Consider the following 16,270-nt stretch of genomic DNA (forward strand, 5'->3'; position numbering starts at 1 on the left):
GAGAGAGGGACTGATGGTCAGCAAGCAACAGGGGAAAAATGCTAAAATAATACTGAAAAAAAGAAACATCTGACCATAAAGCAAGCAAGGACAGAATCTTGAGTAAGTGCACTGATGGTTGTTAAAGTACAGAAATAGGGAAATGCTGGTGAATTGATACAGTGTATCAGTTCCTGAATCAGCAAAGGAAGAAGATAAGAGACTGGAGGAGAGACAAAATGAGTGCGAGTGGAGGAAAAGGTTTCAGTCATGGGAGATCTAACTCTTCAAGGAGAAGACTGGGAGACTTCAACCTTCAAAGCAGAGAGTGAGTGGCAGTTCATTTAAATCTTCAACCATGTTTTGCTCAGCAAACTGATGTTTGTACCAGAAAGAATAGAATTCTGGACATGGTCTTAACCCAGATGGAAGATGTTATGAAAGTCCAAGTGCAAACACCATAAAAAAGTGATCCTATCAATCTCTGGTATAGAAATGGAGGAAGAGTAAGAGCATGAAGATGATGGTATGCAATTTTAGAGGAGTGGTTTATGGGAATAGACTCCAGAAGCAGAAATCTGCGGCATCTACTATGGACAGGCCACATCCTGAATACTGTATGTAGTTCCGGAATCCATGCAAAGACAAGGGATTTTAAGCTGCTGGAAGGAGTCTAGAGGAAAGCTACAGGGGACTGCATGAGGTAGAAGGAAAGGACATGACTGGAGACTAGAGGAATTAAAGATTCTTTTAAATTACTAAAATGAAGAAGAAAGGCTATTTCTTAAATTGTTCAGGAAACTGGAAGATATTTGATCATGTACCATTTTCTGCAACTGTTCAGAACAGATTGATCATTTTTTCTTCATTTTGGACTGTGCTTATATCTCTCTGGCCCCATTATATCTTAGCTTATCTAACATCAATTCCATAACTGCGTATCAAACATTTCTGACATTACTTCCTAGGAGATCCATACTTTACTGAGTAAAATGCTAGCATACCCATAACAGTATGAGACTGTGTGTGTGTGTGTGTGTGTGTGTGTGTGTGTTTGTGTGTGTGTGTGTGTGTGTGTGTGTGTGTGTGTGTGTGTGTGTGTGTGTGTGTGTGTGTGTGTGTGTGTGTGTGCATGTATGGTGTATACAAGTATGCATGAGTGTGCTCATGCAAGCAAGCTTACAAATGTTTATTTCTTGCAATATCCAGTTTTTTGCTATAGAATATCAGCTTTTTTTAGAATATCAGTTTTTTTTCTTTCTGTTTAGATCACAGTCTAGCATTTAATCTGAGAAATATTGTATTTCCTCATTATAACAAGTCCTGTGATAATATTTGTCTGTTAAAAAATAATGACCATTGTACTCCCAGAAAAAAATGTTTCATATCAACATGTGCAATATGTAACTTTAAAACTTTTTTCATTCCTACTGCCTTAATGATGATGAGTAGAAGTGTTCTTATAAATAAACTCATGTTACTTCAAACCTCCTCTGAATGTAGGTCACAGGTCTAGTGAGACTCACCTGGTCACAAAAATGTTAGAAAAATAATATGTGAAAGCTATAAGTCACACCAACAAAATAAATTAGGGTTATTAGAACATGGCCACACCTTCTCTGAGTCAGAACAGTAAGGGAGGATTCAAAACATGCAGCAGTATTCATAAGCAGTTGTTTATGAAAGGACACCATGCACAGCCTTGTGTAGTACACAACCAAAAAGTGAGGCAGAAGGAAATTCTGTGCAGCTCCTGAACTCAGCTGAAAGGCAGCTACTGTACTCAGTTTACTTGAGCTACATACGAAAGTGGCACTATGTGGGGGTACGCCCTATTTAAATGAGGTCCATGCATGTCTTGCATATTGCAGTGATTCAGACATGCTGATATTATGTAACTTCTGTTATGGGCATATATAGCTATGTGGCATGTTGCTCCTATTTATTTCAATAGGAAAAGCTGTTTTACTAACTACAGCATTAGTAATTCATAGACATTCACCAATGGGAACACATAGTATTTAGAAGCATACTAATTATACATGCTAACACATCTCTCTTCTGTATATGCTACTCTTAGACCCTTCAATCACACTTTTCTTCCCCATCCCCTTCCCTTTTCCTGTATAAGTAAGGAGGAATAGCACAGGTTGTAAAATGCAATGACAGAAAGAAAGCTCACAACTGTCCATTTCACTTTCTTTGAATTCTATATATTTCCCACCATGTTTGTTGGACATTTTATGCATATCTGTGCAAGGGTAAACCACACCTTTGTGACTATCTGTCCATGCATTACTTTACAGACTTTTGTTGCTATATGTCTTATGCTCTGACTTTTCTTCTATCCTAATGTATCTGCTTTTTTAATCACATTTGTATCTTTATTTATTTATTTATTTATTTATTTATTTATTTATTTGTCTGTGTGTCTTTATTGACTGGAAAAAGTCTGACTGGGTAAAATCCATTTTCAGTGAAGGCCCAGATAGTGACAAGAAGAGAAAATAGATGACTGTTTGGCACAAATGCTTGCTTTAGATCAGGGACAGTCTGATACACACGAAAACCTGAATGCTGGAGACTAAGACAATGACATCATATTTCACAGGACTCACAGGCTTGATAAGCTATTCATTGTTACCTTACTCAAGAATTATAAAAGACATGATGAGAGTATCAGGGCTCCCCGTGAACTGATGTAGTTAAGGGACATGCTGAGATGAAGATACCTTTATGGGAGAGTCTAGATAGTAGGCCTGCCAAATGCAACAAATAAGACATAGAATGTTTGAACATGCAGCTTCCCAATTAATAAGTTACTATACTACATATATTTAAATATATATATATATATATATATAGAGAGAGAGAGAGTGAGAGAGAGAGAGAGAGAGAGAGAGAGAAATAGATATCTGAAAAAGAAACAAGACTATAGCTTTAGCCACATGCAAAAAAAATCATTGGATACTATAACAGCTATAAATATTCATTGTTTATTGAATTCTACCTACATAAATAGCAAATCAATAAGTAATAACAAATGAAGTTTAAGAAACGTTTTTGAAATAGTACAGTATTGGTGAAAAAACTATCAGCTTCATTTATGAAGTTTTAAAACAGAAGTCAGTAATGAATTCATGAGAAGTTTATTAAAAAGTGTAGGATGACAAAGATATTTATTGGTTGTTTAATTATTTATTTACTGACATTTGTTAACCGGGAAAGTCCACTAGGTCAGTAACCCATATTCAGTGGAGGCCCGGGAAGAAAAGCTCCACAAAGTATTACAAAAGTGCACAATTTTAACAAAAATGATAACAGGAGTTACATATAATGCAGAGATATCTAATACAGTACAATACAACGTTTACACTATTAAAAGACTTAGCAACACAATATACAAGGCAGAAGAAGTTACATATATAAAAAGCAGACATATGCAACAGTACCATTCATAGTGCGTGTTAGAAAGAATTTGCACAGCTGTGTACAAGACAGAAGTTTAATTAATCTTCAGTATAAGACATGCTGTATGGCATTTCACATACATGAATTAAGTATGGGACAGTTCTAAGGTGGTCAGTTTGTTTTGCAGGGCAGGAGGGGTTATTGAGGTAATGGCGTTTTACTGCTGATTTAAAGGTTTTTATACAGTCAATTTGGGTTATGTGGATGGGTAAGGTATTACAAAGTTTAGCAATGCTATGTGAGTACAGACATTGTCCAGCTTTTTTGTTGGGTTTGGTTATGTTTAAAAGCTGTTTGCTTGAGGATCTAAGTGTTCATGTGAGAGTATAAGTTTGTAGGATGGAGCAGAGCTCTGGGCAGGTGTTGGGTTTATAAATACATTTGTGGGCTAGAGTTAGCTGGGTATAATTGAGATAGTGGGAAAACTCGAGTCAGTTCAATTTTGAAATTGCTTGGCAATGGTATGAGCAGTTAGGCTTTCCTGAGGCAAATTTAGCTATTTTATAATAGCAGGATTGTAGTTTATTGCTAAGGGATGAGTGAAGATTAGTAAAAATGGCACTTCCATATAGAAGGGAAGGGATGACTAAGGTACTGGCCAGTTTTGTTTTGGTATGGTTGTCTAGGTAGAGTTTATGACAATAAGCTGCCTAGTTTAAAGTGTGTTTTCTTTACTGTGTTTGGAATATGTGGCTCAAAGGTAAGTTTGTTGTTTATTGTTATGCTTAGCAATTTTGTTGTCTTCACTATTTCAACACAATCATTTGCAAATATGGCTTCTTATACTATTTTAAATGTATATATTCAGTACAGCATACATAAATATATATTTTTTAGGAAACCATGCTAACCCTGTAACAAATGAATTAACAATGATAATTTAGTAAAATAATAGTGCAAACTGGGTTAGACTGATGCCCCATCAACTTGCACATGATAGAAATAAGAACACATTATATCTGTCAGCCTGGGAACAGTAAGCTGAGCTATATAACTATGGCTACTGCTTCTTTTACTTGGTTACATTCCAACTTTTGATGTGTACCTATCCAAATGGCTAGACATCTGTTCTTGTTCCTGAAATAGATGATAATGTCCTTTGGCTTTGGGGGAATCTTGCATAGTAACTCCCTATTGTAACTGTCAGTCACATAACAGCAACTTTAGGAATTTTGATACTTTAAAGTTTTACCATTTAAAGTGCATTCATGGGGGATTTCTCCTTACCCTGCTACTGCCACTATTGGGGACTGTTCCCAGTCACACTGCTAGTCCAGTTATCTGGAATTTTATAAATAATTATATGTCATTTGAGAATATTAATATGATTTATATAAAAATGTAACAAAAGGAGACACTGCCATCCAAGCTATCTGGAATTTTGTAAAATAGTTATATGTCATTTGTGAATACCAGCATGATGCAATTCCTTGTGTTACCAAATGTATTAGAACTATATGTTATGTGTGTATTAAACCACTGGTACAGAAGTGTGTGTTGAACATGGTTTGTATAGTACTGAGCTTCAAGGATGTGTCCACAGTGTATCCTACTGGAAAAGAACATAAATGTATATAAACTATATACTTGTGCAAATGTATATGTTTTAATAGTAGAATTTGGAACATATACAGTTAACTTGCAAAACTTCAAGAAAATAAGTTGAAATTAAATTGTTTTAAAATTGTGCTATAAAAGTTAGTTTCAATGCAGCAAGGAGACAGGATGTCTAGAACTAGGGTGCCTTCCACATTGTTTTATAAGTGTTTTATTGTTTTATGTCTTCTAGCAACTGCAAACATCTGAAGGCTATGTATTTTTCACAAGGAGGTGTCAAATGCTACAATTCGGGGGGGGGGGTTAGCTTGGTAACTTAAGTCAGGTGACAAAAACTGATGTCATCCAAGCTAACCCAGCAGTAATATTTGATATTAATTTAAGAACTCTCTCAGAGAGAGACTGGGCATTTTATATCTTGTCTTTGACCTAGCAAGAACATCCACTCATCATCACATCTACATTTGTCTTGCTGTCAGTAAGTCTACAGTACAGCAATTTCTCTTTGATACAGTTAGGAATATAGTGAAGTATAGCTTAGATGTTTTCTTTATTTATTTGAGACTGTCCTGCAATGTTGTTTTAAATATTTACTGTGAGTTTGAACTCTGAAGTAACTGTGTTTGTTTACTGAGTATTGTCTTGTTCTTTATTATTTATTTATTATTAACTATATTTAAACATATCTTTGTGGCTGATATTTGTGAGACATATTTAAGCTCTAAGAGTACTTGCATATGTATTTAGTGACACTATACAGGCCACTCCTAAATAGCCTTGCTCTTGGTCAGACTACGATTTGGATTAATAGCAACATTACACAGTACGATTGAACACCCTTTGTTAAGGGCCTTAAGTAGCTGATAAGTAGTCACTGGTGGCAGCTGGAACTACCTTATAGTCTGGGCAGAAGGGGGCATAGCTAGTAAACCTGTGCCAGCCTTCCCCAGGTGTGTGTGTTTGTATATGACTCAATTCTCAAAGTGTGTGTGTGTGTGTGTGTGTGTGTGTGTGTGTGTGTGTGTGTGTGTGTGTGTGTGTGTGTGTGTGTGAGCTGCCAGCTACTTGGGCAAGGACACGAAGCACTGGTTGGACACTGAGGGTGCCGGAGGTCTTAGTTTGGCCACTCAGCTGAGATCTCAACTCTATAGCTGTGTTAGTTGGGAGTCTTATTGGGGATCTGGAGAAAGAGGGAGAAACCAGCCCTAGACTGACTGTGATCTCTGTGTGCTCTTAAGGGAAAGTGCATTTTACTCTGTGTATATTTGTCATCCTCCCAGTGTGTACATTCCCCATTGTTGCCAGTGGTGAGGATTGAGGCTTCTTGAGTACTGGGCCAGTGTTGGGACATCACACCCTGTTACATGTTTACTAAATCTAAGGTCACTGCACTTGGACCATAGAGAAAACTCAAGATACCACAGTCTTGAAATTAGTATATATTTCAACTAACCTTTCAGTTTCATTCTCGGTGTTCAGAGAGGATTGTAATTTCAGTCTGTACATATAATTGTAGCTGTTGGGAACCATAAAAACACTGTCTTTATATGTTACCATAACTAATTTCAACAAAACCTTCCTCTCCATGTTAAACTCTCTGGTACTTCAGTGTAGGAAAAGAGTCATATCAAATCCTATATAATGACTTACACTAGATATAACAAGTTCATGCATAACAGAGATCAAATATGGCTTACACTAGATATAACAAATGAATGCATAACAGAGATGAAATATATAAAAACTTGAGAAAAAACAATAAAGAATCTGCAGCAATACTGGCACCTGAAACCTAAGAATACCATCATAAAGATTAAATAAATCTATTATAATAGTCTAAAGGACAATCACAGTAAAACTCCAAAACAGTCAAGAAACTTACACGACCTGGTAAAAATCATGAATCTGCTCTTTCCCAGGCAGAGTGAACTACAACAGAACATACATTTTTAATGCATACCACATAAATATTGATAACTCTCTCTTTATAAATGTAATACACCCGAAACATCAGTAAGTGACATGGATGATGTCACTATTACATTCTCACTTATTATTAATCCTACCACCACAATACAAAATATTATCCAAGATATTAAAAATCTACCTCTCTTCCAGCTGATAATCTAAGTGTAGAATATCTCAAAATAGTTACAGAAGCCAATGTACACAGAGCATCTATACTTATAAATCATTCTATCTGAGAAGTTAGTTTTTTGCAGACTGTGGAAACAATCCTATGATATTCCCTTTCACAAAGCTGACAAATCACTTGAAGTAGAAAATTACAGACCTATTGCTATTCTGCTGCTTTTAGCTAAAATACTTAGAAAGTGTGTTTGTGTACATTTGATCAATAACCTTAACAGCGAACAACATACTATGGATTTAGGCCATGCTAAACCCACAGTACAAAACAGTATTACTAACTTTCATAAACTATATTCTTGCCAGTTTAAATCAAGGTGATAAGGCTTCATTTCTATTTTTATACATAGCCAAGGCATTTGATACCAGTTGATATCCCATATTACAAGGAACTGGGCCTCACAAACAGTACAATCAGTTGGTTTCAAAGTTGCCTTACCAAATGTTCACAGAGCATATGTTGGGCTGATGAGCTGTTAACTCCAAAACAAAAAACATTAGGTGTGCCACAAGATTCATAATTAGCACTTTTAATCTTTAATACATTTATAAATAAAATGCATAACCTCTCTCACCCAGCAAATATGTTCTGATAAGTATATGACTGAGATTAATATGTAGTGCCTCTTCAGTGAAACAGCTCTAAGATGACCTACACATTCCTTTACAAAAAATGAAAACGGTCTGCAACAATTTAAACTACTCCTAATTGCAAATAAAACTAAACTAATGGCATTTTCATCTCTAACTCAACAATCACACTATTGTGACTATTATAAGTCAATAATACTAGAATTGAGCTGGTACAAAATATAAAACTCTTTGTGAACAATAGTTGGCCATAGCTTAAGTGTAGATAAGCATATCCAACATGCAGTTCAAAACATTAACCATAAACTAGAAAGTCTATAAAGTAAAACTTTTTCAAAAAGAATATGCATGTAAAACTATAGCTCAGGCCTATTGACTCAGTAGCCTTACATATGCCTAATCAACTTTCATTAAAAAAAAATTCTGGAGTTCTGTCACCTCACTTCTTAACCCAGGCAAAATAAACAAACCCTGCTCTCAGCCAGAAAAATCTCCTGAAGAAATAGCATCCCTTTTTAACAACTTCTTTATTAACTCCATAGCTGACATCACAGCAAGATTCTCTCAAATTACTCCACTTCTCAACCCCCACATCCACATTCCCCACTCACTTCCCCTCCCCTTCTCAGACCCAACTCACTCAGAAATGCTATTCCCACCCCTCTTCTTCCTTTACCCTTAAACCCACCCCTACCTCTATTATAAAACGACTACTGCTAAAGCTAAAACCATGCTCCAATACCACTGATAATCTACCCTTAGACTACCTGAAAATTGCTGCAGACAGTATCTCTTGCCCCATTAGTATACTTATAAATAGATCCATCATTGTTTCCTACGTCTGCAAAACTTGGAAAAAAGCCTTCATTCTCCCTCTCCATCCTTTCTCCTAGCTCCAAAATCTTATAAAAATGCATCAATACTCAGTTTCTCAGCTATATTCTGGACAACCAAATACTTTCACCCTCACAGCATGGCTTCAGACCTGGTCACCTTACCACTACTACCCTACTCTCCTTTATGGATACTGTAAACAGAGCCGGGGACGCTGGAAAAATTGTCTCTGACCTCTTCCTCGACCTAGCCAAAGCCTTCAACACTGTCTCTCAACCCTTACTCATTACTCAGCTCTCAAAGATTGGTCTCCCTCCAACACTACATTGGTTTTCTAGCTATTTAAATGAGAGACAACAAGCTGTCGGATGGCAAAACTCCATCTCCCCTTTCCTCAACTCCCCACCATTGTTCCCCAAGGATTCATACTTGGACGTGTCCTATTAAGCATATTCATAAACAATTTCCACTCATCTGTACCTCAAAATTCCATCATTCAGTATGCTGATGACTCTACTATTGTCTGCTCTGTCAACTCTAGCTCTAGCCTACTTCTACAAACTCAAAAGGCCTTTTCCTCTACTGAATTCTGGATGCACAACCACCACCTACCCCTGAAACCCAAAAATCAAAAATCATACTTTTCTCCCCTAAGAGATCTACCCCCTTAAATAAAACTGAGTTCACCATCCTTTCTAACAATAAATTAATAGTAGAAGTCACTAGCCACACATAGCTACTTGGAGTCACTATCGATGAACACATGAAATTTGACGAACATATACAACAAAACATCCATGAAACACATCTTAAACTTGGAACTCTTTATAGACTTAACAACCTCCTAAGCTCATCCACAAGAATAATCCTAGCTACTAAATATCTACTACCCTCCCTAACCTATGGTGCCTCTCTACTTACTAATATTCAAAGCTCCTCGAAATCCAAGCTTGAGACATGCTACAACAAAATCATCAAATTCGCTACTGACTCTGAATACTCCATCCAACACTGTACAGCTCTTAAATCACTGAATTGGCTAAAACTACCAAACTATCTCTCCTTCTTGCAACTAACTACTGCTCACAAAATACTCTTCAAACCCCAATACTGTCCTGCCCTAAAGTCTACATTCAACTACTACCACCCAAACAGGCTCCTTAGATCGGGGGACCAGAAACTCTTGCAAGTTCACAAACCTAACCTCCCACCCGTCCAGCTTCTTTACTCTTTCTCAATAGCCAAGAAGTGGAATGTTCTACCTTTGTCCATTAGAATGACTCAAAATCCCACCAATTTCAAGACTTCCCTTCATAACCACCTTACCTCATGCTGGAAGTGCACCTGCACCAAGCCCCCCGAAAATATGCATAACAACATACTTTCCATCTATACTATTCTATGTGTAATATTACCACTGTAGACTGAGACTATAGACACATTAAGTGTTGCAGATCATTAATCTATAATTACTACTCTGGTTGAACAAATGTTTAGAATATACTTTTGTTCATTTTTCATTCATAGGCTCTTCTCTACACTTTTATATGTATACTTTGTAACTTTTTTGTAATCTTCTTGTAATTTCTTTCATTTTTGTAACTCAATTTTGTAATTCTATTTGTTTAATTTCTTGTACTGTGGAGCTTTTCTCCACGGGTCTCCACTGAAAATGGATACTGTTGAACCAGTAGACTTTCTAGGTAAACAAAGTGCAAATAAATATATAAATAAAGTTAAGCTATAATCCTCTCAACTAGCCAAACTAGAGCAATTATAATAAAATTGCAAAGTTTGTAAGTAACCATACTAACCAAACACATCACTGTCTGGCACTTCACTGCCTTAATTGGCCGAAGCTATCTAATTTACTAGCCTACACTCATACTAAGACTGCCTACACCATCCTGTATTCCCCAGACAGATGCCTGTCACCAGTAAGTTATTAATGTGGAACACACCACTCAGAGTACTCCACTCACTAAATCAACATGTAAAAATATGTAAAAATCATAAATGGTGACTATATTCTATAAATCCTACTAAATTGTGGAACTCCCCACAGATATAAGAAATACCTCATCTTATCTATTAATTAAATCTCCTTGAATCTGTACTCTCAAGAAAATGGTCCTGTAATTGTAACAATTCCATTACTAAGCCTCCTTCTATTCCAAATCTTATCCCATCTATACTTTACAATCCCAATAATATCTTACCGATCACTAAAATAGTCCTGCCTTTGTGCCACCTTCATTACCAAGTCCCCTGCTTGTGCAGTCTAATCCAACAAATAAAACAAAATTGTCACACTTTTCTTATAGCAGTCTTGTGGTTACAGGTCTTGTTTTGCATTTTCCAGTACTCTCATTTTTAAAATACTAAAAGAAGGTTATTACCCCACAATGATGAAAATGTTAGCAATACAAAAGCAAGCCTACACAACAGCAATAAAGAAAACCTTCAATTAGTCAGACCCCATTTCAGGGATACCATAGGAAAAAGGTCCTCCTCCAAATTAGGTCCTGCTACTTGCAATTGGGTCTATATTAAATCAGCGAACACTTAAAAAAGTGAACGCTGATTTATCGATCCAATGTTAAGTGAAAGCTTACAATCCCGAACACTTAGAACAGTGATTTTTTCCCCAGGGAAAAAAATCACTGTTCCAAAAAAGAAAAACAAAACTTTAAAACATTACATAAAGTGGGGGGGGGGGGCTTCGCTCACCACACACCCCTGACGTGGGGGACTGTGCTCCCCACACCCCCCTATTTAAATATACCAACTCTGAGATCACACTACAGTGATGAAAAGAGAAAAATAATGAAGTCGGCCAAGCAATTTCTTTCTCAGGGAAAGAATTCGCTTATATGCCGTTTCAGTATTTTGCCATTTTGTGCTTTCAAGTTCGATCAAGACACATTCGAAATAATGCGTCTTTCATCATATAATAGGGAACCTTGGAATAAAATACCAGCTGATATAAAAAAATCAACAGACTATCACCATTCAAAGCTACACTAAGGAAACACCTTCAGAGGAAGCTACTTTAACCTGTTTTTGTGAGTGGATAATAATCCAGTCACACACCTTACCATCCATATCTAAAAACTTCAGATTCATTCTTTACTGTAGAACTTGTCAAATCATGCAATTAATGTAAATAATCAAAACCTGTAAATAATGTATAGTATATCATTACTTCTCTGTCTACCACTATATGTAGAACATTGCAATGTACTCTACTACAACACTGTAATCTTTTCTGTTTTTATTGTGCTAAATTATTTGTTATGCCCTCTCTACTCTTTGAGCCTGGGTTGTGACTGAAAATGGACAGTAGAACAATTAATCAACCTGGTTAACAAATGATAAATCAATAAAATTACAGTGGGAGTATATACATACACTGTAAAATAACACTGAATGTTTATTTATTTAACATTTGTTTACCGGGAGGGTCTCCAAAGGAGGCCCGGGGAGAAAAGCTCCAAATGCACATTTGCAGAATCAAATAAACATAGTACAAAAATTATAAAAATTATAACAAGCAATAGAACGAGATTATAAAATATTGAGTTACATTATACATGTTGACTTAAAGACAGAAATAAGAAACAATATCTATAAATTGAGATAATGCGAAACAGTGGTACATATACTGCAGTAGGATTATGAGTCCTACAAAATAACAATGTTGTAATAATTCGTCTTTGACAATGTTGCTTTCAAAATAAGATACTGATGTGTTTTTTGCCTGGGGCTGTGGTGGTACCCCCACCAGAGTTGAGAATGTTAAAGTAAAAAAACAGAAAAATAAGCAAGATTTAGTTAGAGGGGAAGAAGAAGAAAAAAGTGAAAAAATGAACAAGGCAAATAAGCCTGGGGAGAGAAAGAGGAAGAAGTAGGACACAGATTAAGGTAAGATAACTAGAGATCATTCTTTTGTAGAGCAAGACCATAGCCAGGTTCTGGACAGATGGGATTTGAGAAGAGTTTTGAAAGTGGAAGGATTAGCTGTGGTGAGAATGGGTTGGGGATTAAGTTCCAGATCTTGGCGATATGGTTTGAGAATAAGTTACTTCTAGAAGGAGTTTATTGGATGAGCGAAGGGTTCTTTTGTTAGTATAAGGTTTTACTAAGTTTTTAAGGGAAGGACATTTATCTGGCTGGTAGATTACAGAGTGAAAGATTTTGAGTTGGCTCAGGTGTAATAATTTAGGGAGTTCCAGCCAGCCTAGTTTGTATAGTGCTGCACAATGATGTGTTTGGTTTGGGAGATTGGAGGCAAACCTGGCTATTTTATTGTAGCACCCTTCCAGTTTATTTAGATTTGATTTCTTTAAGTTTTTGAAGATTGGGGAGGCATATAATAGAGGGAATAGTAGGTGGGTTTGGGCAATAGCAGTCTAGGTATAACTGGAGAGGAATGGTACAGCTCTGTGGAGCAATCCGAGTCTTATATGGACCTTTTAGCCAATGTGCGGGTCATAACTGAAGGATTTGTCAATGGTAACACCTATTAATTTTGTGTGGTCCACCGGTTCAATTTTGGTGTTGTTAGTAATAGTGAAGGAAGTGGGTTGTGAAAAATTTTATTGGTGGAAAATAAATGTATTGTGTAAGTTTGACATGCTGCATATACTAGATGTGTCTAAGCTTAGTATGCAATAAATACTATGTAGTGCATGGACTGCCATGATTAAGTTCTGATATCTGGAAAAAAGACTAATTATTAAAGGAGAACAGCATCCACAGACTGAAAAAAAATGTTTATTTCAACATGTCTTGATGTTTCCTACATTTTAACACCACTTTTGGATACTCTATACATTTTTATATGTTTTAAAAGTAATTCCAGACTCTGCCCAGATGGGATCCTGCATTTTGATTTTTCAGTCTACCTCTAGGTATCCCACATTGTAGTCTTTGACTTTAAAATAGTACATCATAGCTCCTAAGCTCCTGTCAATGCATTGACTTTACATATGTTTTCACAAATACCTGCTTTCTTTTAGTCAGTCAAGTTTAATTACCATTTCTTGCATTTCAATGACTACTTAAAAGACAAATGCAGTAATCACACAGTATTCTCAGTGCCTGTTACTTTTTTCTTAATAAAGTGGCCAATTTTCAATATTTTGTTATGCCTGAGTTGTAGTCCTTAAACTCATCTCCCCTCCCCTAAATACCTCCCCTTCATATCTGTCAAAGTGGCAAAGGTAATTTAAGCTGTTTGCTGCCGTGATTGATAGCTTACAGCAGGAGAAAAAAGTCCATGTACTGTTGTCTTGTACTAACCACCTACTTACAGTGGGACACTTATTTTTTCTGCACCATAGTCTCTTTCTGTCCTCAGATTTTAATCTTTACTACCTAAAAATTGGTAACACATTGTTTGGCAAACTTTCCAACTTCATTTTTTGGGGATTCTGATTAAGCAAAATTCTTTCAATAATTGTGTCACAAAGGCCATAAAAATAAAACATTTTGTTTTATATAGCACTGTGATGCACTTAAAATAAGACATTTTGAATCAAATAACATATTTTGAATCAGTGTGTGCATTTTCTAAACGATAGTAATTCAAGTGTAAACTATCACATTATTGACTTAACTCTAATCACCATTTATTACCTGATAAGTTAAGAGGGACAGATCAAAAGTAAGATCAAAAAATCATGAGCATTCTGCAAAATCAGTGACATTTGAGATGTATGGTCCTGTGCCAATTACCTCTTATTATACTGTTGTCTGAATTTGCTTCCTGTAATTTGTCTCTTGCAAATGGAGAATTTATCCATGTTGTTTGCAGTCATTTTCTAAAACCAGTAAATCGTTGTTAATGCATCTTCTCCGATTTATTTTTTACACATTTCCACAGTATGCAGCCCCCCTTCACTGTTTTGTTTCTGTTTCCAGTTACTTATTTTTTTCATTCTTCTTTATAAATCTACCCCACATATTACTATTTATTGTGTTTATGTAAATATATTTATCCTCTTCTCTTTTTAATTCCAACATACCAGCACTGGTGTTTCTTAAAGCTCCCATGTCAGTTATTACAATGAAAGAAAAGCTGTTTATTATAAAAACATCCAGTTTCATATTCCTGCAGCTGAAGAAAAGTACAAAAATGTCAGAAATGGTTAAAAAATAATAATCTGAATTATATGAGGCGGCTGTGATGAGGAACCAGGGTGGAAGCACTGTAGGATGTATATGGGAGAGGAGCAGTCTGAAGCATGGGGTTAGGTGTCATGGAACCCTTTGCCTCAGACACCATTTCACATTTACCTATCTGGCTTTTTGTCAAGTAAGATCTTTGTGTTGCTATGGAGGTTATGCTGCCTTTCTTTTTTTTAATAAGAAAATGTTATTAAAGGTTCTTCATACTTGAAACAGTGTTTCTAGTTATGATTTGGATTGCACATATGCAACACTGATACTCTTGGGCATTTCTGTGTGACGATTGGTAGCATGTTGGTAGGTGAGACATAAGCATTATTTACTCCTTAGACTTTGAGTATACATTGCATATTGAGTGAAAATCATCTGTAAGTAAGCAAAACAACTAAGTATACAACCTGTTTTTACAAAGCAGAGAAATGTACTAAAATGATGCTATTTTAATCCCATGACAGTGATGATTTAACTGCATTCCTCATCAATGATGCTAACTGGCTAGGCTTTTGATTTCTGCTGTGCCTTTGTTAATTTTGTAAATGTATGTACATGTTTCTGCTGTTTGTTTACACCTCCATTAGCACCTTCATGATCCATTGTATGTCACTGTAATGTAACATTATGCGTGTTAATCACTTGCTATAACCATTTATTTGTTGGCCGGGTGATGGCCTGAATCACTGCTACAGTGTTTGCATAAACTAGTGCCAGTTACAGGTTCTTGTTATTGGTCTAATATAGGTGTTCTTAATATAGTGCACATTTTAATTTTTTAGATTATATTTCACTGTAATGATGTAATACTGAGGCAGCTATGTGTTGCTGCTTGTATGGTACCTTGTTTATTATTTTGTATGCAATTTATTGTCTGTTTTCAATTGTGGGTTGAGGTTGATTTATTATAGGCCTTGTATAAAATATTGAAAATATACATTCACATAGTGTGTGTGTGTGTGTGTGTGTGTGTGTGTGTGTGTGTGTGTGTGTGTGTGTGTGTGTGTGTCTGTGATATTTGTTTACTGGGGTTGTGCACTGATCAGCAGTGACCAAGTTCGGGTTGAGCCTGGATGAAATTCAAAACATTTTGTAAGCAAATAAGACAGATATGTAAGCAATAACACAAGTAGCTCAGATTAGACTGTATACATAGCTTCTGGTAAACAGAGTGTAATGGTACTATACTTACACTAATTTAAAACTGGGTAACCCTTGAGTAATTCTTTGAGAGCAGCAGAGAGGTGGAAAGAACAGAGATAATGTGTTATATTACTTATTTATTTATTTTTGTTGCCCAGGTTAGTCCCATTAGGATAGTGATCTGCTTGCTGTGATGTGGCATGGATATTTTGTGCTTCACTCCAGCACCTGTGTGAATGGACATCTGTGGGACTGACGGCCATAATATGACATTGAGGTTGTCGCAGTCTGCCTTGTACTGTAAACTAAAGGAAATCAATGTGACAGGGCAAAACGGATAAGTGTCAGGGGTGCAGTATGGTTG

The sequence above is a fragment of the Protopterus annectens genome, chromosome 12.part0 (genome assembly GCF_019279795.1).
Source record: "Protopterus annectens isolate FY-2018-M chromosome 12.part0, PAN1.0, whole genome shotgun sequence".
Taxonomy (NCBI): Eukaryota; Metazoa; Chordata; order Ceratodontiformes; family Protopteridae; genus Protopterus; species Protopterus annectens.